This window comes from Pteropus medius, unplaced genomic scaffold (genome assembly GCF_902729225.1).
Source record: "Pteropus medius unplaced genomic scaffold, Ma_sr-lr_union100, whole genome shotgun sequence".
NCBI classification, from domain to species: domain Eukaryota; kingdom Metazoa; phylum Chordata; class Mammalia; order Chiroptera; family Pteropodidae; genus Pteropus; species Pteropus medius.
The window spans coordinates 3,149,230-3,168,383 of NW_024354886.1; the positions used below are offsets into that span (position 1 = coordinate 3,149,230).

Sequence of the window (19,154 nt, forward strand, 5' to 3'; positions counted from 1 at the left end):
TGAAGGGGGAGGGAGGAGGAAGAGGCCAGCAGTGTGGGAGGAGAGAGGCAGAGCAGCTGGGCGGAGACATGGGACTTGGGTAGATAAGAAGTCCCTCGGTATTATTGCCATATATTCTCCTTTGTGCTTCCTCGGAAGGTTTTCAGAAAGGGCCTACTGTGCTACTTTCCAAGTCGTGTTAGAATCCTGACCTTCTTTTGAATGCCATCATAGGCCTTGAGGTGACTCAATATATCTGCGTCACATTTGCAAAACGTCTGACACATTGTAGGGGCTGAATAAATGCTCTTAGTGATTATTCTGGAAGAAGATAGACCTGAGAGATGGAGAGACGAGGGCTGAGTATCTTCAAAAAGCAGACAACACTTTCCTGAGATACCAGGTCACTGCGCTGGTTAAAGAAGTGTTGATCCCCTAACCCCTCCCTCTCTCTAGAGCTGCACTGTTCAATATGGAAGCCACTAGCCACATACAGTATGTAAATTTAAGTTAAAACTTTTTAAAAATTAAAAATTTAGTTCCTAAGTCGTACTTAGCCATATGTCAGTTCAACAGCCACGTGTGGCCAGTGGCTAATGCATTGGACAACAAAGATATAAAGCATTTCTATCAGCAGAGACACTTCTATTGCTCTAGAAATTAAGGAAAAGGTATAAGGAGGTCGAGTTTGTTTGTTTATACCCCAACTTGTTCCTAAAAGGATCTGAGGCAGCTGAGGACAGCCCGATGCCATCAGACCGGTGCCCTCTGGCTGGAGATGGAAAGGTTGGTGTGTGGGCTGAACCATCATGAGTGCAGGAGCAGGCAGAAGTGAGGCCCAAGTGGGCTGACTCTGGGGCCCAGATAGGAAGTGGGAGGGAAAGCGGAGGTGGGGATGCTGTGGGAGTGAGGGTTAAAGGCCAAGGCTGTGAGCAGTCAGATGTTGAGCAATGAGAGCTCCGGGAAAGAGGCTCTCTGCTCCTCTTAGCAATATATGGTTATCTGACCTGTTTAATCAAGGAGTCTCCTGTGTCCTTTCTGTTCTCAGATACAAATTCCAAATTCCAGCTAATCAAATGCAATTAAATGATATTGTCATCTGGATGCAAGTTCTGATTTGCATCGCCATGGACAGGATGCCAGGCCTGGATCTGTGCTCACTGCCCAGCTGGTATGTTTTGAGTAGCCGGGCCAGAGGTGGCAGGGCCAGGCAAAATCCTTCCGGTGGGCGATGTGAAGGGAAAGGCTCTCGCTGAAGTGAGCCAGGCCCGAGTGCTCTCTTGCCATACTCTCAAAGCAATGAATGATACTCTCTAGGGATGGGTTCTTTTTGAGAGCAAGTCAGAGTTTAAAAAATGTTCACTCAATTTGACTTTTATGTTAAACTTGTTTTTTGGAATGAAAGACAAGCCAAACAAATATTAAGATGATTTAAATTTAAACTTTATTAGGAAGTTCAAAGACATCACAGAGCGAGATGGAGTGCCAAGAGGAGCTGCTTCTTACTGCTTAATTTGAGATAATACATAAATTTTAATTTTATTTTTACTTCACGGTATAACAGATTTTCAGCAAAGTGCACTAATCTTTAATGTATGGCTTGGTGAATTCTTCCATCTGTAAGTACCCATGTAACCTCCATCCAGATCGGGATACAGACATTTCCAGTACCTTAGAAGTTTCCCTCATGCTCCCTTCTGGTCAAGTCCCCTCCGCAGAGGTAACAGCTACTCTGATTTCTACCACTGTCAGTTAGTTTTGCCTTTTCTTGGACTGCATATAAATGAGACCATACTGTATGTATGCTCTATGTTCAGTTCCTTTTACTCATAAGCCCATGAACTTTTTTAGGAAAAATTTTATAAATATGGATCCACAATCTTTTACCTAAAACCATTGGGGCCAGATAGGTTTCAGAATTCAGAGTTTTTCGTACTTTAGAAAAGTGCCCTGATGAGTTCACTTGCACCGTATGTTATAAACTGCCCCCCGGAAGGGTCTGGGGCAGCACCTAGGAAACACAAACATTTCTGAGTAAAGTCTATGAATATTCACATGCTAAGTGGTGTAAATAGAGGCTGCAAATAGCATCACTGTCAGTTCAGGGCAGTTTTGCTGCCAAATGAGGTTACATCAGGTCAAGCTTTGCAGTCAAATGCCTTATGATAAAAGTGGTTTTATCATGCAGCTTTCAGAGGTTTGGGGGTTTTGAAACTGAGAATAAGGAATAGTGGACCCGTTAGTTCCCTACAAGCCGTCACTCTGTGGGAGGAAAAGTTACTAGGTAGCATGAGGTTCCAGTGCTGATAGAAGGTTACAGAAAGCAGCTGACTTCACCAAAGCATGTGCTGGGCTGGGTCTGCCAGGAGCTGGCTCTCTTGGCCAGCGTTATTGGAGGGTCCATCCACAAATTTCTGACGGTGAAGGCGCATCTTTGCATTGTACATGTGTATTTGGGCATTTTTCTGGATCCCTATCTTCGCTTAGCTTTTCAAAAGAAATCTGCTACCGAGGTAAGGCTAAGAGCCCAGTTAGAAGGTGCCCTTGAGGATTAAAGCCGTGCTTAATTAGAACCCCTCAGCAGTGGCCCTGGGTGTCTAAGGGACACGGGATTCTGCTAACAGACTCTCAGAGACTGTCTGGGGAGGAGGCAAGAAAGAATGAGCACACAGGTTTCTGTGGGAAGAAAGAGGGGCAGGAGGAGAAGTTAGGGTTCAAATTAGGATGAGCGTGAGGGGAGCCAAGAAGACAATATACACAGTCTCCGCAGTATGGGGCTGAGCCCAGGAGTGATTCTCCTGGGTGCAGGTATGTGTTCAGTTTAGGAGCCTGAGTGGAGCACATACTTTGTGGCTGGCACTGGGGATACAAAGATGAATAAAACCTACTCCCCACCCATGGGGCCTCTGGGGGCCACATTGCTTCTCTCCTTTCATTTCCCTCCTCTTCCTCCCACCACCAAAACACACACATGCACATACACACGCACATACGTACACTAGGAGTGTCCTCACAGTGCAGCCTCAGGATCCAGACCTTTTGGACTTTTTCTCCCACCTCCCATCGAACACCCAAGTCCTATGTCACAAGTCCACAAAGCCCACGTAAAGGAAGGAAGGCAGTCAGCTACCAAGGTGGTGTGTCAACCAGAGGTGTGGACTGGGGTCGCTGGGCTCTAGTTCCTCTCCATCATTTAGTAGTGCGACCTTGAACAAGTCTTCTGCCCCGAGTCTCAGTTTCCTCATCTGTGGAAGGAACTTATTAAATCTACTACTCCCTACCTCACAGGCTGCTGTGGAGGATCAAAAGAAATAACATGGCGGAAGACATAAATGGTCAGGCCTGCACAGGCCTGGACCATGCTTCTGATCAGCTTATCGTCTTACAGTCAAACAGGGAGCCTTCCCCCGGCACCTGACAGCAGCACATCAGGAGTCGTAAGGCCTCAGTCCACCTGTTAGGCCCCCAGAGGGGATATGGGGCTGTATGGCTTCATGGGTGACACAGAAAGGTGTTCTCTGCACCTCAAATGTGGTTTTACGCTCTGCTTGCAACAGCTCTTTGGAAAATAATAGTTGTTCACAGATGTTTATTACAGTGTTATTTATAGTAGTCCAAGAACAGTTATTTTTCACCGCAACCTCGACCCCATGAGTACCAGTGCTCAAGAAATGCGTAAGTTAAAGTCTTGCAGAGCACACCCTTCCTGCTCTCTAATGCCCCCTTTTGTGTTAGTGGAGTGAACCCCTTTACCACCCATAAAGGGGTTGGATAAGGAGTTGGGGAGAGAGCCACAGGGACCCCAGAATCTGAGAGTTAAAAGCGGTCTTTCACATGGGCAATGGTCCTATAGCTTGGCATGTCTCTGTACAACGAAGAGGGAAGTACGAGGAGGGTCACCGCAGAGTTATTTGTATCAGTGGTACTTTGGAAGCATTGAGGGATGCTGCCAAATAGAGAAACTGGGGGCCGGGGGGGGGGGGGGGGGGGGGGGGGGAAGGGGGCGAGGATACATGCAGTTGGCTTCCATGCAGCCAGATGAAGAATGTTGTAGAACAGCCTTTCCTGCATGATGCTCTGCAGACCCAAGCCTCGAGAGGATCCCTCCAGGGATTTCATAGTGAAATATGTTTAGGAAACGCCAGTCTCCTCTGGATGATTCAGAATGCACATTACTAAATTAAAGACTCAGAGAAGTCCTCCAGGAAAGAAGCCCATTTAAACTGGCGTAAGCCAGGGCGTACCAAACAGGTGAGGAAGGACTCCCCTATTAATAGCAAAATAGCCCTGGCTTCCGTGGGACCAGTTTGGGAAACACTGGTATAGCAGACTCACGGGGAAAGAGTTGTATATATACAAACACGGATATGTATATGTTTGTATTTGAAAAAGTTCTGGCAGGAGGCATCTCAGAACTTTAATGGTGGTTGGGTGGTGGCAATACAGATAATTTCTATTTTCATCATAATTTGTTTTCGTCTTTTAGCTGACCTGGGTTTTCTAAACTGCCTTTCGTTACTGTGTATAACGTTTATAATTAGTAAAAAAAAAATTGCTAAGAAAAGGATTGAGGGACAGCTGAAGGCGTGTCCACCGCGCTGCTGCACCTAGAAAAGCTGGGCCTCCAGCCTGAGGAGAGGCCAGGCCCTTATTTAGGCAGAGATATCCCGAGCTCGCATTCCAGTGGGAATCCATCCCAGCGCATTCCTCCTCCAGCACCGCCGCGTCCAGCTGCACCCTCCCAGGGCCTCCCTCTCCTTTGGTAGCCGCAGCCGCTGCCGTGGGCCCTGGGCCCGGCAGACATCTGGACCTCATTAGGGGCCGCCAGCTCCAAAGCCGGCACATCTGGCCGCCGCGAGGCGGAGTGCGCGGCAGGGCAGCAAAGGGGAAGGGGCACGTCAGGACAGGGCCGCCAGGCGCGCTCTGCGCCGAGGCATCTGGAAGTGGGAAGGTGGTGGGTGGCTGGCCGCAGACAGTGCACTGCCGACAGGGCTGGCCCGCAGAGTAGCGCCCTCGCTGGCAGAGGATCCCGAGGCCCCAGAGGCCTCCCAGGCTGAGATGCGTAGGCCTGGAGAAGAGGCAGGGTTTCTGGGCTCCACCACGGTGCTCTTGCCCGCAGGGAATCCTGGGGCTGGGTCCTGGAGGCCTGCCAGCCTGGAGAACAAAGGACGGCTTCAGGGTGTGCAGCAAAGAAAGAATGGACAGGGATGAAGAGTGCCTAGGCTTGTGGTGGCCCAGCCTTGGGGCCGCAAGTCAGAAGGTAGGGTCTTTTACATCAGGACGGAGAATACTCCTGTTTGAAATGAGAAAGGAGGCGGGTGCAAGGAGGGCTTTGGAAACAATGCTTCTGCCAGCTTTTTCCTTGCACCAGACACGCCCATCCCCCCTCCCCCTGTGGTGCCATTATTTGTCCCCTTTGGGGGCCAGTTCCTCTAAGGCTTTAGCAGCCCTGCCTGTTCTTTCCTTGAGACAGCAGCAGACGCTCCTGAGATCTATTCCAAAGTCAGGCAGAGATAAAAGAAAATAACCAGTCAATAAAATGTACGGCCTATCCCGCTCAGCCCTCGCCCCTCCCCTTTTTCCTGCTGCCTTAGACATTGCCTGGCTCCCACTTGGGTGGTCCCCTGTTATCACAGGAACCCCCATATTCCCTGCCTCTGCTCTCCACCTCCCTGTATCCTCAGCAAGTGACTTACCAATGGGTTCACACACCCACACTAATGCCCTTGGAAGAATTCTCAGAAAGATTTAGTGGGGGCCAGTTAAAGTAGAATCCAAGGAGAATGGCAGAAAGCTCAAGGGCTTGGAACCCAACAGATGGTCCAAAACCCCTCTGCTTAACCCCTCTGAACACTAGTTTCCTCCTGTATGAGGATACTACCTCTTAGAGAACTGTTTTAAGCTCTGTGATAGAAATATACAGTAATAGTATTCTATGTTTCTTCAATAGAAATATAATGTAATTACAAATTATTTGGGGGGGGGATTTTACACTTTTCATTTTGGAATTGTCAGACTTGCAACAGCGGGAACAAAAGAATAAGAGCCTGGCCTAGAGACCACCCCAAAGAACACCCCAATGGTAGTAGAATTTTGGGTAAGCACATGTACAGTAGGCAGTGTTATATAGCAGCAAGTGTCAATCAAAATGACCTCACGTGCCAATCACCTAGGTACGCCTTTGTAACCACCTATCATGGCCCTAAACAAACCGTAGACCTCTCCCTCCCCCGGGGTTACAGCTCTCTATCTTCCCTGGCTGTAACCCATGCCTCCCGCCCAGGGGTACATATCCTCATTTCCACGTGGTTAGCCTGTTTTAAGCTTGACCCGTCTTCTACCTCATAACATGCTTCTTAATAAACGAATCTTTCTCATATTCACTGAGTTGAAATTCATTTCCTCATCTGCGATAAGGGTCTAGAGGTGGGTGTTATTGGAACTCCAATCGCCGCAACGGTAACAGAATCATTTTAGTTTTAGAAAAGTTGCAAAGATTGTACAGACAGTTCCAGTAATCCCTTCACCCAGCTTCTCCTAATGTTAACATCTTACATAACCGAGGTACATTTGCCAAAACTAAGAGATTAGCATTGGCACAATACTATCAACTATAGACTTTATTTAGATTTTTTCCAGTTTTCCCAAAACGTATGTAATTAAAATTTTTTACTAGCTGCATTTTAGAAAAAAGTAAAAAGACAAGTAAAATTAATTTTTAATAATGTATTTTATTTAACCCAATACATTAAAAATATTGTCATGTCAACATTAATCAATATAAAACACATTGTGAATGAGACATTTTACATATTTTTATACTAAGCCTTTGAAATAAGTGTGGATTTTACACCCATAGCACATCTTAATTCAGACACTATATTTTTATTGGAAATTCTTGATTCGTAGTTAGACTTCCACAACATCTACAGTTGAAACAGTAGATTCACATATCCAAGTTGTTTTAAACATACTTAAAAGTTTTCTGATAACTGAACTGAGTATAAATTTAAAATTTTTTAATTAAATTAAATTAAAAATTCAGAACTTATTTTTCGATTCACAGTGGGAGCACTTTTCAAGTGCCTAATAGCTGTGTATGGCTAGTGGCTGCGCTATTGGAAAGCTCAGATATAAAAGATTAAAAGAAGTAATGTATGAAGAACAGTGCCTAGCGCACAGTAGGTATTCAGTAAATGATGCCTATTGTTATTATTAAACCCTAGATGTTCTGCCGGTAAAATCAATTTCTAATCATGTTATCAAGACTTTTCCACCCATCGACTGTCAGGTGTAATGAAAGAAAGCAGAGAAAGGTATTGGTCCGAGAAGAGAAAACAAGGGTGAGGGACCAGAGGAAGGGACCCCCCTCCCCTTAGCCCCTCCACGTGCTGGGGTCCCACTACACCAGCCCCTTCTCCATCTGTTGTATTCAGTGCTCTTTATAGTCTTCAGAGCAGGCACTGTTATCTCTGTGCACAGGTGAGGAAACTGAGACTCAGAGTTGAAGCAAGAGAGAGACAGGAGCCTTGAGTTCCTACCCAGCCACTCGTCTCAGTCCAAGGTCTGGGTGTTCTTTTCCTTCTCTGGGCCTTAGTTTCTCTATATGGGTTAAGTAAATGAGATGGAAGTTGGTGTTTGGGTTACTGGGTCCATCTAGGACAATTCAGAATTATTCAAATAGGGGATATTTGTCTGGCCATCACTTCTCAAAATTCACCCAATTCTGATTTGTAAATAAGTAAATAGATAAGAAAGTGAAAGAGAACTTATTTTTCAATTCACAGTGGGGGCAGGGGGGGCCCTGCCATGTAGTTGGCAATATTTGAGTCAACACGTTGAGACACCCTCTCCCAGTCTCGAGGTGCCTAGGAAACCTAATTAATTATGGAATTATGGGGCGCCACTTGTGCTAATATAGAATCAGGGCTGAGGGAGTTAGGTGTCTCAGGGGATATTTATAATGAGCTGTGGCAGTCTGGTGAGTCACTGCTCTGCTCTCCAAGAGGACACACCTGCCTTCCAGGAGGGGAGGCTGACATTCTCTGGTCAGGCCCCCTTTCCTTGCTGGGGACGTACACACTGTGGGGGACCCTTCCCCCTCCCCTGGGCTCCCTAGGGACACTGGTCAGTACAATCTATTCCCCTCCCTCATTGTAGCAGCATTTCCTAATAGCCTCCCACTTCCCAGACTGAGGCTGTGCTGTCCATCAATGATGCTACAGACTGGCTGTTGACTGGGAACATCTCATTCCAGAGGGATTTCTTCTGGGAAAGTTTACTACAGTCGAGCCCAGACTGCAGCTGGGCTCTTGAGCAGCCTCCATCCAGGGCCAGTGCTTCCGGGAGGCAGAAAGGCAAAGGCAGAGCAGAGTGGGGAACAAACATTCATTGAGCCCCTTCTCCGTGCCAAGGCCTGACCAGGTCAGTTGGCATCCCTTAGCTCACTAAAGTGCCACGATAAGCTGTGTGATGGGTCGAATCACCCACACTTTACAGACAGGGAAACTGAGACTCGGGGAAAAGCAGCTAGGAAGTAGCACATGGCTAGAGAGTGCTAGAGCCAGGGTTCCCACCCAGGCCTGTCTAACTCCAAAGCTCTTGTTTTTATAAGATTATCTTAAGCTATCAGACTAGTGGTACAAAACACTTTCATTACATATACGTGTGTGTGTGTGTGTGTGTGTGTGTGTGTAACTTAACTCTCAAAATATCGAGGGCAGGGCAAAACAGAAAATATTCAGAGAAAGATAAATAACCTCCAAAGTAATAGAGGGAAAAATTCAATGGCGAAAATAATAATAATAAATTCAAAAAAGGGGAAAAAAAAGGGGAGAGAAAAAGGAGCATAGAACAAATAGAACCAAGAGAAAGCAGAGTATATTTAATCCCAAATATATTTATAATTACATTAAACATAAATGGACTAAATGTTCCCATTAAAGATTGTCAGAATGGGTAGAGGACAAATCCCGACCGACTCGGGTTTACAAGAGATACGTCCGAAACATGAATAGGATGCAGAAAGGTTGAGGGCAGAGCCACAGTCTGAAGCAGGGATCTCTGGGGCTGCAGGATATGCTCTCTCCTGGGTCTCAGCCCTCCATTTGTTCCTTTCTCGCCTTGGCCTTTGTTGTCCCCTGAGTGAGCTTTTGCCAAGCGTGTGATTTAATGGAAGGCGCTCTGGAACCAGCATTAGATGAACCAAGCATGTGACCCTGGACTTCCTTAGGTGACCTGAGCCTCAGTGTCCTCTGTAAAATGGAACAATAATTAATACCTTATAGGGATGTCGTAAGGGCTAGAAACATGTTCATTGCATCTGCTACACAGTAAAACTATAATTATGTTTATTTTTTGTTTATATTATGATGATTTTTTGTGCCTATGTCATGTTGCTGACAGTCTAATGGATTATTAAAACCTTTTCCTTGTGTGTTTGTGGTGGGCAGAGTATAGGAGTTGGGGTGGGGAGTTGGGGTGAATCTGCTCCTCCTTCAAGGCTGGGAAATTCTAGTGGGTCCAAGCTGTAACTCTAGGCATTCATTTGTTCGCAAGCCTGACCAATCTGTCACTCTGTCTTTGATTAGGTCACACTTTTGCTCAGGCCCTAACCTTGGTGAATTCCTACTGTCTGTGTGTCAGGGTCTCTCCTGTCTCTAAGGCCTCTGACGGCTTACTTCCTGCCATCTCCCTCCACCTGTGGACTCATCCCTGAAGGCAATCACTCAGCCCTTCCCCCTCACCTCCCATCCAAACCTGGTAAGGTCTCCCCATTGTCCATCCAGGGATGCCTCTCCCCTTTTGTCATCCAGGTCCACATTTCCTTGTTTGTAATTCTGAACTCCAAACACTCTAAAAACTAGACTTTAAAAAATAAGTTTACTATAAACTGATTAGGTGACAAGTCTGGTCTGCCCTCATGTAAGATTATTTAAAGTCTTTATTATGTCTCTTACATTTTACCATAGAAACTTTGCTGGGTTTAACTAAGGGTGCTGTCCCAGAACCTGCTGGGGTGTTCTGTAGGGCCAGCACATGCATCATGTGACTTTTCTGAAATCCGGAAAGCTCTGAAAACCCAGGCCTCTGGCCCCAGGGCTTCAGGCGAAGGGCTGTGAACTTGCAGTAATGACAGCCTGTGGCCCTCCCTCTGCAGGCTCTTTATGTCCTCATTGCTCATCCTAGTCACAACTCTGGAAGGCATTCACTCCTCCAGTCCACAAAGGAGGATGCTGAGGCCCAAGGTTATATATTTGGGAAAGTGGCCGAAGCAAGTCCTTCTACGTGCCCAGCCTCACACGTGTTTTCCTCTGTACCAAGTTCCTCTCCTTTCCTCAGGAGCTAGCCCCCTGCCTCCCCATCTCCTAACCTTCTGATGCTCCTGGGATGTCTGTATACAACTTGCCTCATTTTGCTCATTTAGCAGTATTCATTGAGGGCTTCTCACACTCTAATATGCACAAAAAATCTTAAGATGCTGCTTCTGATTTAATAGGTCTGGGGGTGGTATTCTGCATTCCCAACAAACTCCAGTTGCTATTGAACCCCATTTTGGGAGCAAGAGGCTAGGGAACAGGTGGGGATACGGATTGAAAAGACTTAATCCCTGCTGTCATCACTCTCATGTACAATAGCTCCCTATATACCTGATCCGAAAGTAGCTGTGATTATTATCTTCATTTGACAGATCAGGAGACAAGCAGAGAGGTTAAGTAACTTGCCCAAGATCACACAGCTCAGAGAGACAGAGCCAGGATTTGAACCCAGTGAACCTGGCTCCAGAGTTCATGCTGTTAACTACTACACAACACACAAGTTGGAGACATGGAACCTGTCAGTGCAGTGTGACAAGGCAATCATTGCGGGCAGGGCTGGCAATGAGGGGAGGACCGGGCTCCTTTTTAGGATAAATTTTCAGAATAACTGAAACTCTCCCCTTTAAACAGCCATATCCATTTTCTTTAGAAGTTCTTCCTAAAGTGAATTGCACATCTTCCTGCTGTACATAATTTAACCTTTTCTTGATAACTCAGGCCATTCTTATGATTACTGATGCTTGTAACCACAGCAGGCCTTGAATAATGTCATTCTGTTCAGCATTGTTTTGTTATAACGTTGATGAGGTGCTGTAGGAACTTATTTATATCAATTAGCCTATGGTAAAATTAGTTTCGTTATATATCCTTTCGCTTAAAGTTCCAGAGCCTATCAATGACGTTGAGAACTTACTATGATCTGTAATATTAGTTCTCAAACCACCAGCTTTCCGTTTCTCATAGCTATTTCTTTCCCTTTTTTCAATTTATTTTTTTTTATGGTGACACTCATAATTATTTCTATGCATGCTTCCAATACACTGGGGCTGAGAAACCAAGTGACAAACCTCCTTAGAATTCTGTGTAAAGTAAGGGTGTATAGGTGCAGAGTGAGGATAGAGCAGTTTCTTTAAGACAAATATGCTTCAGCTTTTGTCCATGGAATTTATGGGATTCAGTGTGGTTGCTCATTTATATGTTTTTGCTTATTTCCATGGCCGTGTTTTTTGAGAGTTAAGGGCGCTGGATGGGTACCCTTTATATCTGATTTACAAATTGGAATGTGATTGGACTCCCAGGGGAATTTTTAAAAACTGCCTAGAGTTCTATTCCGTACTCTGAGGTGGAATGTCGGCCTCTGCATTTTGAAAAACTGCATTTGGAATCAGCACTTACCCAGCACCTACGGTATGCTCACAGTGCTGAGCCCCATGGACACAAATCCCTGCAAGCCCCGTCCTCATGTACTACAATGTCCAGTTGAATAGGCACGTTGAGACACATGAAGCCAACTAAGGCTAGCTCACCTTCGAACAGAGAGGGCTAGTGACAGTGCTACCGCAGCACAGTGAGGATACCTGTAGGGAGGGAAGGGGAAGCCACTTGGTGTGGTGAGAACAGCCTGGGGTCAGCAAACCTGGCTCTGAGTTTCTGCTCCCGGACCTGCCAGAGGACTCTTATCCTCTCTGAACATCGGTTTCCCCATCGATAAAATGGTGATAAGCCTCTTTCCCTCCGGGGGTTGTGATGAGAGAATGCCTGGGAAAGCACCATGTAAACTGCAAAGTGCCGTCCACACATGTGTGGTGAGACTCCCACAGGTTGCAGGGAACATCGACCTGCTCTGGCTACTTGCAGCAATGAGGCTTTATTTTAAGGCTGTGCAAGGAAGGTAGGAAGGCTGGCAGGAGTCTCATCAGACAGAGAACAGCCCTCCAAGACAACTGGATCCTCGTTCTGGAGTCCGTGGTTGCTCACACCAAACCCCATTATGGACTCTCTCCGCCTGATGCCTTCTGCCGCCTCCCAGCTCCCGCTCACTACCTTCTCCTCATAGAATCCTCACCTTCTGCCCACTTAATGTCCTCTGGTTTTCAAGCATCCAGGTGAGAAAGAGCTGGCTTGGTGAGCCACTGCCTAATACAGAAGGTCCCCACGGAGCAGAGTTTTAAGGCTGAGCTGTCCCTCCTACATGCTCCTCCTGTGCGTCAGGCCAAACCTTGGCCCAGGACAGAACTTTACAGTTTACGTGGTGCTTTCCCAGGCATTCTCTCATCACAACCCCAGGAGGGAAAGTTGTGACCAGGTGTGGGCTCCTATGCCCTGAAGTGCAAAGTGCACCTATGGGCGCTATGGGTGCGGCTTGCCCTCAGAGAGAGCAGTGCAGACTGTCCATTGCAGAATAGAAGCTATTTTTATAGAGGGAGGACAGCATTTAGGCAGCTACTCTGGCCAACAAAACAGCACCTGCCTGTCATGTCTCACGTGCCACTCAGTAAGGGCCAGCCACAGGCCACACTGCAATCTGGGAAGGTTGTGGTGTTCCCACTCTCCACGTTCTGCAGGTTTCTCTGGTGGATGAACTCTCTTCTCAGTGACCCCTGCCCCTGGGCACCGGCGTCTCTGTGTGTGCTCCCCAATCCTGTGATTAAGATCTGCACACAGCATTTCTACATGAGGATGTTCATTGTAGCATTAGATATAGTAGAGAGAGTTAGAATCATGCCCAGTAGTGGGATAACTAGTTACCAGTATTTGGTATTTTATATGACAGTGTGCATGTATGCATTAAGAGTTATGTGATCGAAGACTATTTAATGACATAGTATAATAGTAAAGGAAAGTGCCAATTTGGCATTATTTGTATGTGTGCAAATATGTTTGTGTACATTCATCTATACATAATATCATTCACATAAGGAAAAGACTAGACGACTTTTAACTATGTAAAAATGTGAGTAGTGGTTATCTTTGGATGATTTTTTACAGGCAAATTTTGTCTTGTTTTCTTATTTATACTTTTCTCTTTTTCTACGTTTTCTACAACAAATGTGTTACTTTTACAATCAAGAGAAAAGCCCATACATATCATTAAAAAAACACAAGCAACCAAACCCTGTCCTCTGAAAAGAAACTTATAACTCATTTCTCTTCCACACACTTGAAGGATTCACAGGTCTCATGAGAGGGAGTTGTATTTTCAGGGAAAATGAAGTTTTGTGTTAAAGGTATGATGTTCTAATGGTGGAATGTAGAGTATCAGTGACCTCATAGCGGTATGGACTGCAAAGCCTCCATACCGCTGATGAAATCAAACCCCAGAGGCCTCCTTCTCTGGTCTTCTTCACGGGGATGTTGCGAAGGTGGACAAAGGTGGAGGTGGTAGAAATGTCCAGAGTGGACAGAGCCAGGACACTTTCCAGACAGAACACCTTGTCACCAACATATTTAAAGGATTAGAGTGAACTGGGCATTTATATGGTCAATTAAAATAGTGACCAGGTTTTTGTTTCCCTTTTTGGGAAGATCATTGAACTTTTCCCTCCAAAGGAAAGAGAAGGAGAGAGAAGGAGCCATAACAAATGCTATCGAACTGTCACCATTGATGACCTCTAGATGTACGGGGGAGGGAAGAGGTAGGAGGAGGAGGATGAGGGCATCTGCTTTTTAACTTTGTCTTTTATGCAGTTAAAAAAGGAAGAGCATCATGGATAATTTTTATTTTGCGGGCATGTGGGTTTTTGGTAGTCTTCAATTTTTTTATTGTGAACACAAGATACCTTTGTAATTAGGAGAAAAATGTCATAATGAAAGGACCAAACATGCGGTTGGCCACTGAGTGACCATCCTGCTGTCCCCACCTGCAGGCTGCCGACCACCCTCACTCTGGGGCCAGAATCCTTAGGCTAGAAGCTGCCCACATTCTGCAGGGGGTGGGAAACTGGTCAGAGAGCAAGCAGCCTTAGTCCTCTGCTCTGCCCCTCCAGACCCTCTGGGAAAGTCTCTGACCCCTGGGCATCAGACCCTGTTGACTCATTTCTTTCTTTCTTTTTTTTATTAAGTTTATTGGGATAACATTAGTTAATACAATTATATAATTTTCCAGTCTACATTATAATTTGACATCTGTATAGTCTATTGTGTGTTTACCACCCAAAGTCCAGTTTCCTTCAGCTACGTTGGCTCATTTCTAAGTCACAGTCTTAGCTATCTCCCCAAGCTTGACCCCATCCATCTGTGCCTCCCTGCCTTCTGCCAGCTGCCAGGCCTCCATGCTTAGCTGGACTCTGGTCTGGCCCCTTCTGACCAGCTCTTTCCTGGGGCTGGAACTGCCCAATGAGCATTTCACTCATGGCCACGTGGTAGTTGGCTGCGTATTCAAGGCTGCAATTGAAATCTCAAGAGAGGTGCCTTCAGCCTTCACATGGACTGTCCAGAGTTCACTTGGCCTTGGAGATCAAGGCTCACACTCTGACTCAGCAAGTGAGCATAGCACAAGATCAACAGAGAACCCTGAGTGAGAGAGGGTTCCTGGCCCTAACTTTACGAGGCCACCTGCCAAAGTATGACAGACTTCGGGATCCTAAGACACCTGCCAAATTATGTCTCCTATAATTGTAATCTCAGCTGCAAGACCCTGAACCCGGCCCTCTGAGCTGAGCTTCTCCCAGAATGGAGATGATAATGATCTCTTTTATCCAGGGATTCCATCAGGAGCAAATAGATTAATGTATGTGAAAATACTTTCTGAGCAGAAAGTGTTTAAATGGTATATTTTGTGAAAACCTATTCTGGCACTTTGAGAAGTTAAAAAAAAAAACAACTAGTTCTCAAGTGTTTGTTACCCGCTAACTATGCGTGCTCAATTCCCCTAGCAAGTCAAGAAATAGAAGATGTATATGGCTCGCCACCAAGGAACCTATGTTCAATTGGGGAAATGGAGCACTCATATTAAAAGTTCATTTTCTTTTGGCCAATGATTGGAAGCTTGAATCAGGAGACAGACACTCAGCTGGCAGAGGAAGGAGTGGGGCGGGTGAGGGAAGAGCTCCCAGTTGGGAGGTAGGCAAACCTGAGTACAGTTTGGAGTTCTTCCCCTCCTTCATTTCCGTGAGGCTGTGGGAAAGTCAATTTCTTTCACTGGGCCTCAGTCTCCTAGGCTGTGAAACGGAAACAGTGATGCCTACCACCTTAAGTCATGGTGCGAATGAAAGAAAACAATACACATAAAGTGCCACCCTTGGTCAACGTTACAAATACATCCAAAGTGAGAAAATCAACAAGGCTCTCCCTTTTTTAAAATTTTATTATTTTTGCTATTTATTTATTTATTTATTTTTTTAGGCAAGGCAACCCTTGGTTGACCTCACAGATTGCAAGGACCTTGTCGGCTTACAATCCCTTATTTTTTTATTTTTTACGCCTACAGCACCTGGTCTTCCTAGGCGGTCTCTCATCCAAGTACTAACCAGGCCCAACCTTGCTTAGCTTCCGAGATCAGACGGGATTGGGCTTGTTCAGGGTGGCATGGTCATAGAATAATTTTATTGTTAATCATGATAAAAACACATAAAATTGATCATCTTTACCATTTTAAAGTGTATAATTCAGTAGTGTTAAGTATATTCACATCGTTGTGCAATTCATCTCCAGAACTTTTTTTATCTTGCAAAACTGAAACTCTATGCACATTAAAAAGTAATTCCCCATTTCCCCCTCCCCCAAGTTCCTGGTAACCACCATTCTACTTTCTGTTTCCATGAACTTGACCGCTTTAGATACCTTCTATAACTGGAACTGGGCAGTATTTGTCCTTTTGTGTCTGGCTTATTTCACTTAACATAATGTTCTCAAGTTTCATTCATGTTGTAGCATGTGACAGGATTTCCTTCCTTTTTAAAGCTAAGTAATATTCCATTATATGTCTATGCCACATTTTGTTTATCCGTTCATCTTTAATGGACATTTAAATTGCTTCCACCTTTTGATGGAATTGTAGACAATATTGCAATGAACATGAGTGTGCAAATATCTCTTTGAGATCCTGCTTTCAATTCTTTGGGGCTATCTTTCTAGAAATGGAAGTGCTGGATCATATAGTAGTTCTATTTTTTATTTTTGGAGGAAGCTCCATACTGCTTTCCATAGCAGCTGCATCATTTTACAATCCCACCGATGGTGTACATTAGTTCCAGGTTCTCTACATGCTTGTCAACACTTGCTATTTTTTTATGAGTCGCCATCCTAACGGCAGTGAGGTAAACGGGGTCTCTTTTTGCAAAACTATTGTAATTTCTTCTCACTGCTCTAGCATTGCTTCTAATGAGTCTGATTATGGGATTGACCCATCATTTGGTCAAAGGGGTGTGTTTTCTCTGATTTTGGAAGAGTGAAACAAAGTTGGGTAGGATGCCAGTGCTTTCGACCTGCTGAGAGCTGTTCACCCATGGCCTGTGGCTAGAGAAGAGCCCAGATGAGCTGCAAAGGCAGGCCAAGCCGGCTGCCATATTTGCTTTGGCCGAAAGATGCCATCAGGAACTGAGGCACTCTCCAGGGGGCCAGATCCCCTGTGCGTCCCCTGTCACATTTTAGGGGGCCTCTCGCCGCTGTTATCTTGCTCCTGACATCTCTGCCAAGGTTATCTTTGGTGCAGAAATTGTCGAGATGTTTAAAGCCAGGCCTGTTTGGCTCTGTGGAAGGAGTTTTGGGGGAAAGGCCTCGGGGCATGATCGAGGGCCTAGTAAAGAGAGGGCTATGGTGAGGTGCTGCACAGCTAGAGGAGGTCCCTGCACTTGGGAAGCCAGATCAAAAGCTCAGGTGCCACCCAGGAGAAAGAGAGGAGCAAGGGAAAATTCCAGATAGGAGGCTCTGCAGAAAGAGCAGGATTGGCTGTTCTCACCTAAAAGAGACGATGGGTACGGTGGTTAGATCATGGCTTGTAAAGTCAGATTAGACTTAGGTTCAAACCTGACCTGGTTCCACCGCTTATTCCACCACTGCATGGTCTTGGGCAAGCTATGAAAACTCTCCAAGCTTCAGTTTCCTTATCTTTAAAATGGGAACAAAAATGCAACCTCAGTGAGTTTTGAGATCAGTATTGTTTATCAAACAGCTGGTGTTTATTTTGCCAGGGGCTTTATCAAGCACCTCTCAGCATGCAGTATGCTATAGTAGTCATGAGTGAAGGTTCTTGGGTTTGACAGACCTTAGTTAAAAGCCCAGATCTGCTACTTGTTAACTGTGGGACTACAGACAAGGCTGTTAATCTCCATGGCCCTCAGTCTGCTCATCTTTAAAATGGGAATGGTAAATGGGACCGATAATGCCTGTCTCCCAGGTTGACGCAGACAGCCGTGAGGTATCACATGGTGCTTTTGTTCAACAAGTGTTCATGACATGCCTACTGTGTGCCAGCACTGTGTTGGAAGCAGGCGGTCAAGGGTGAATTAGATACAATCCTGTCCTCAGGAAGTCATCTTTAATGGATAAGACAGACAGGGAAACAGCTCATTTCAATACTGATGTGGAGTGGGGAAGTTGGAGGAACAGTGCTCTTCACAGAGGCAGAGACTGAAAGCTTCATTTGTAAAGTGTCTTCTATAAAATAAAAATGGTTCTGATCGAAGCATGGCAGAAGTGATGGAGAGGGGACTTCGCTTCCAGTCCCCTCTTGATGCCACCCTGTTTTTCTGGATTTCTGTGACTCTTGGGCTTGAGAGGAACCCTGCATTCCCCTTTGTCAGTTCCACCTACCTACTGCAAAAGGGAGGGGTGGGGTGGGCTGTCCTGAGGCTTTGAACCCATCCTGGTGTCTAACCCAACCCAGAGAAGAGGCTACACACAACTCGTGAGTAAACAGATCTGCTGGAGATTTAGCATTCTGGAATGAAGATGCCATCAGACTGAGAGTGGCAGGGGTGGGCTGTGGCACTAGAAGAACACTGGTCTGATGTCTGAGAGCCAGGAGAGGGGGCAGTTGTCCTATCCGAAGGGCCTCCCAAGAGACTCACTGCTGACTGTTCAGTCTCTCATTTTCCATGGAAGAATGTCCCGGGCACAATGGTCCTGCCTCTTATCCAGCTGAGAGCTTGCACTTTGGTGGGGAGCTACAGAGCTACTTTCAAGCACCCTCTTGCAGTCAGTCCAACATGTGCACGCTGCCTGTGTGTGGTCAGGTTCCTATGTTTTCAGGCTCACAGCCTCCCAACCTGACAGGAGTGAACCTGCTCTTGTCACCAGAGACGCGTGTGAGCCTGACAGGACAAGGGTGGCCGAGATGGTCTCTTGTCAACACAGTCAGAGCAGAAGAAAATAAGATTTGGGGCACCCGGGTTGAGCCCAAAGGGACACAGAACTGGACTCTGGGAGCATTGCTGACCCTAGCGGCTGTGCCTAAGAGTGCCTGCTTGGGACAATTCTTCTCCCCTCATCCAGAGGGAGGCTCCGTGAACTAGCCACCTAGTTTCTCCTCCTCCTCCAAGCCTGTCACCATTTCCACACACAGCAGGGTCTGTGGGGGTGGAGGCTTTTTCCAGACATGTATTTAAGTGAGGAGAGAAAACAAGGCGAGTCGCCCAGGATTTGCCAAGTCAGTAGGCAGGAACGCAACCCAGGAGGCCAAAAATAAGACGCCAGCGAGGGTCACCCTGTTCTCTTGAGCAGGAGACAGTTTACAGCCCGTGCTGAACACTCTATAATCACCCTTTTGTTGAGGATGGCCCTTGATCCCAGGGCATCAGCCTCCTGGTCAGAAGGTAGCAGAGCCCTGATTGTGGGCAGTGAGTAATGGTGACTCAGGGAAATTCGCAAGGACACAGGGAACACCCCCAAAGTCATCTGGGGACATGCCCTGGTTCC

At 46.1% G+C, this 19,154-nt stretch overlaps 1 pseudogene; it reads right to left on the bottom strand.

Annotated features, from left to right (window-relative positions):
• Positions 1 to 15,717: 15,717 nt before the first annotated feature.
• Positions 15,718 to 15,836, bottom strand: LOC120597756 (uncharacterized; annotated as a pseudogene).
• Between the last annotated feature and the right edge of the window lie 3,318 nt (positions 15,837 to 19,154).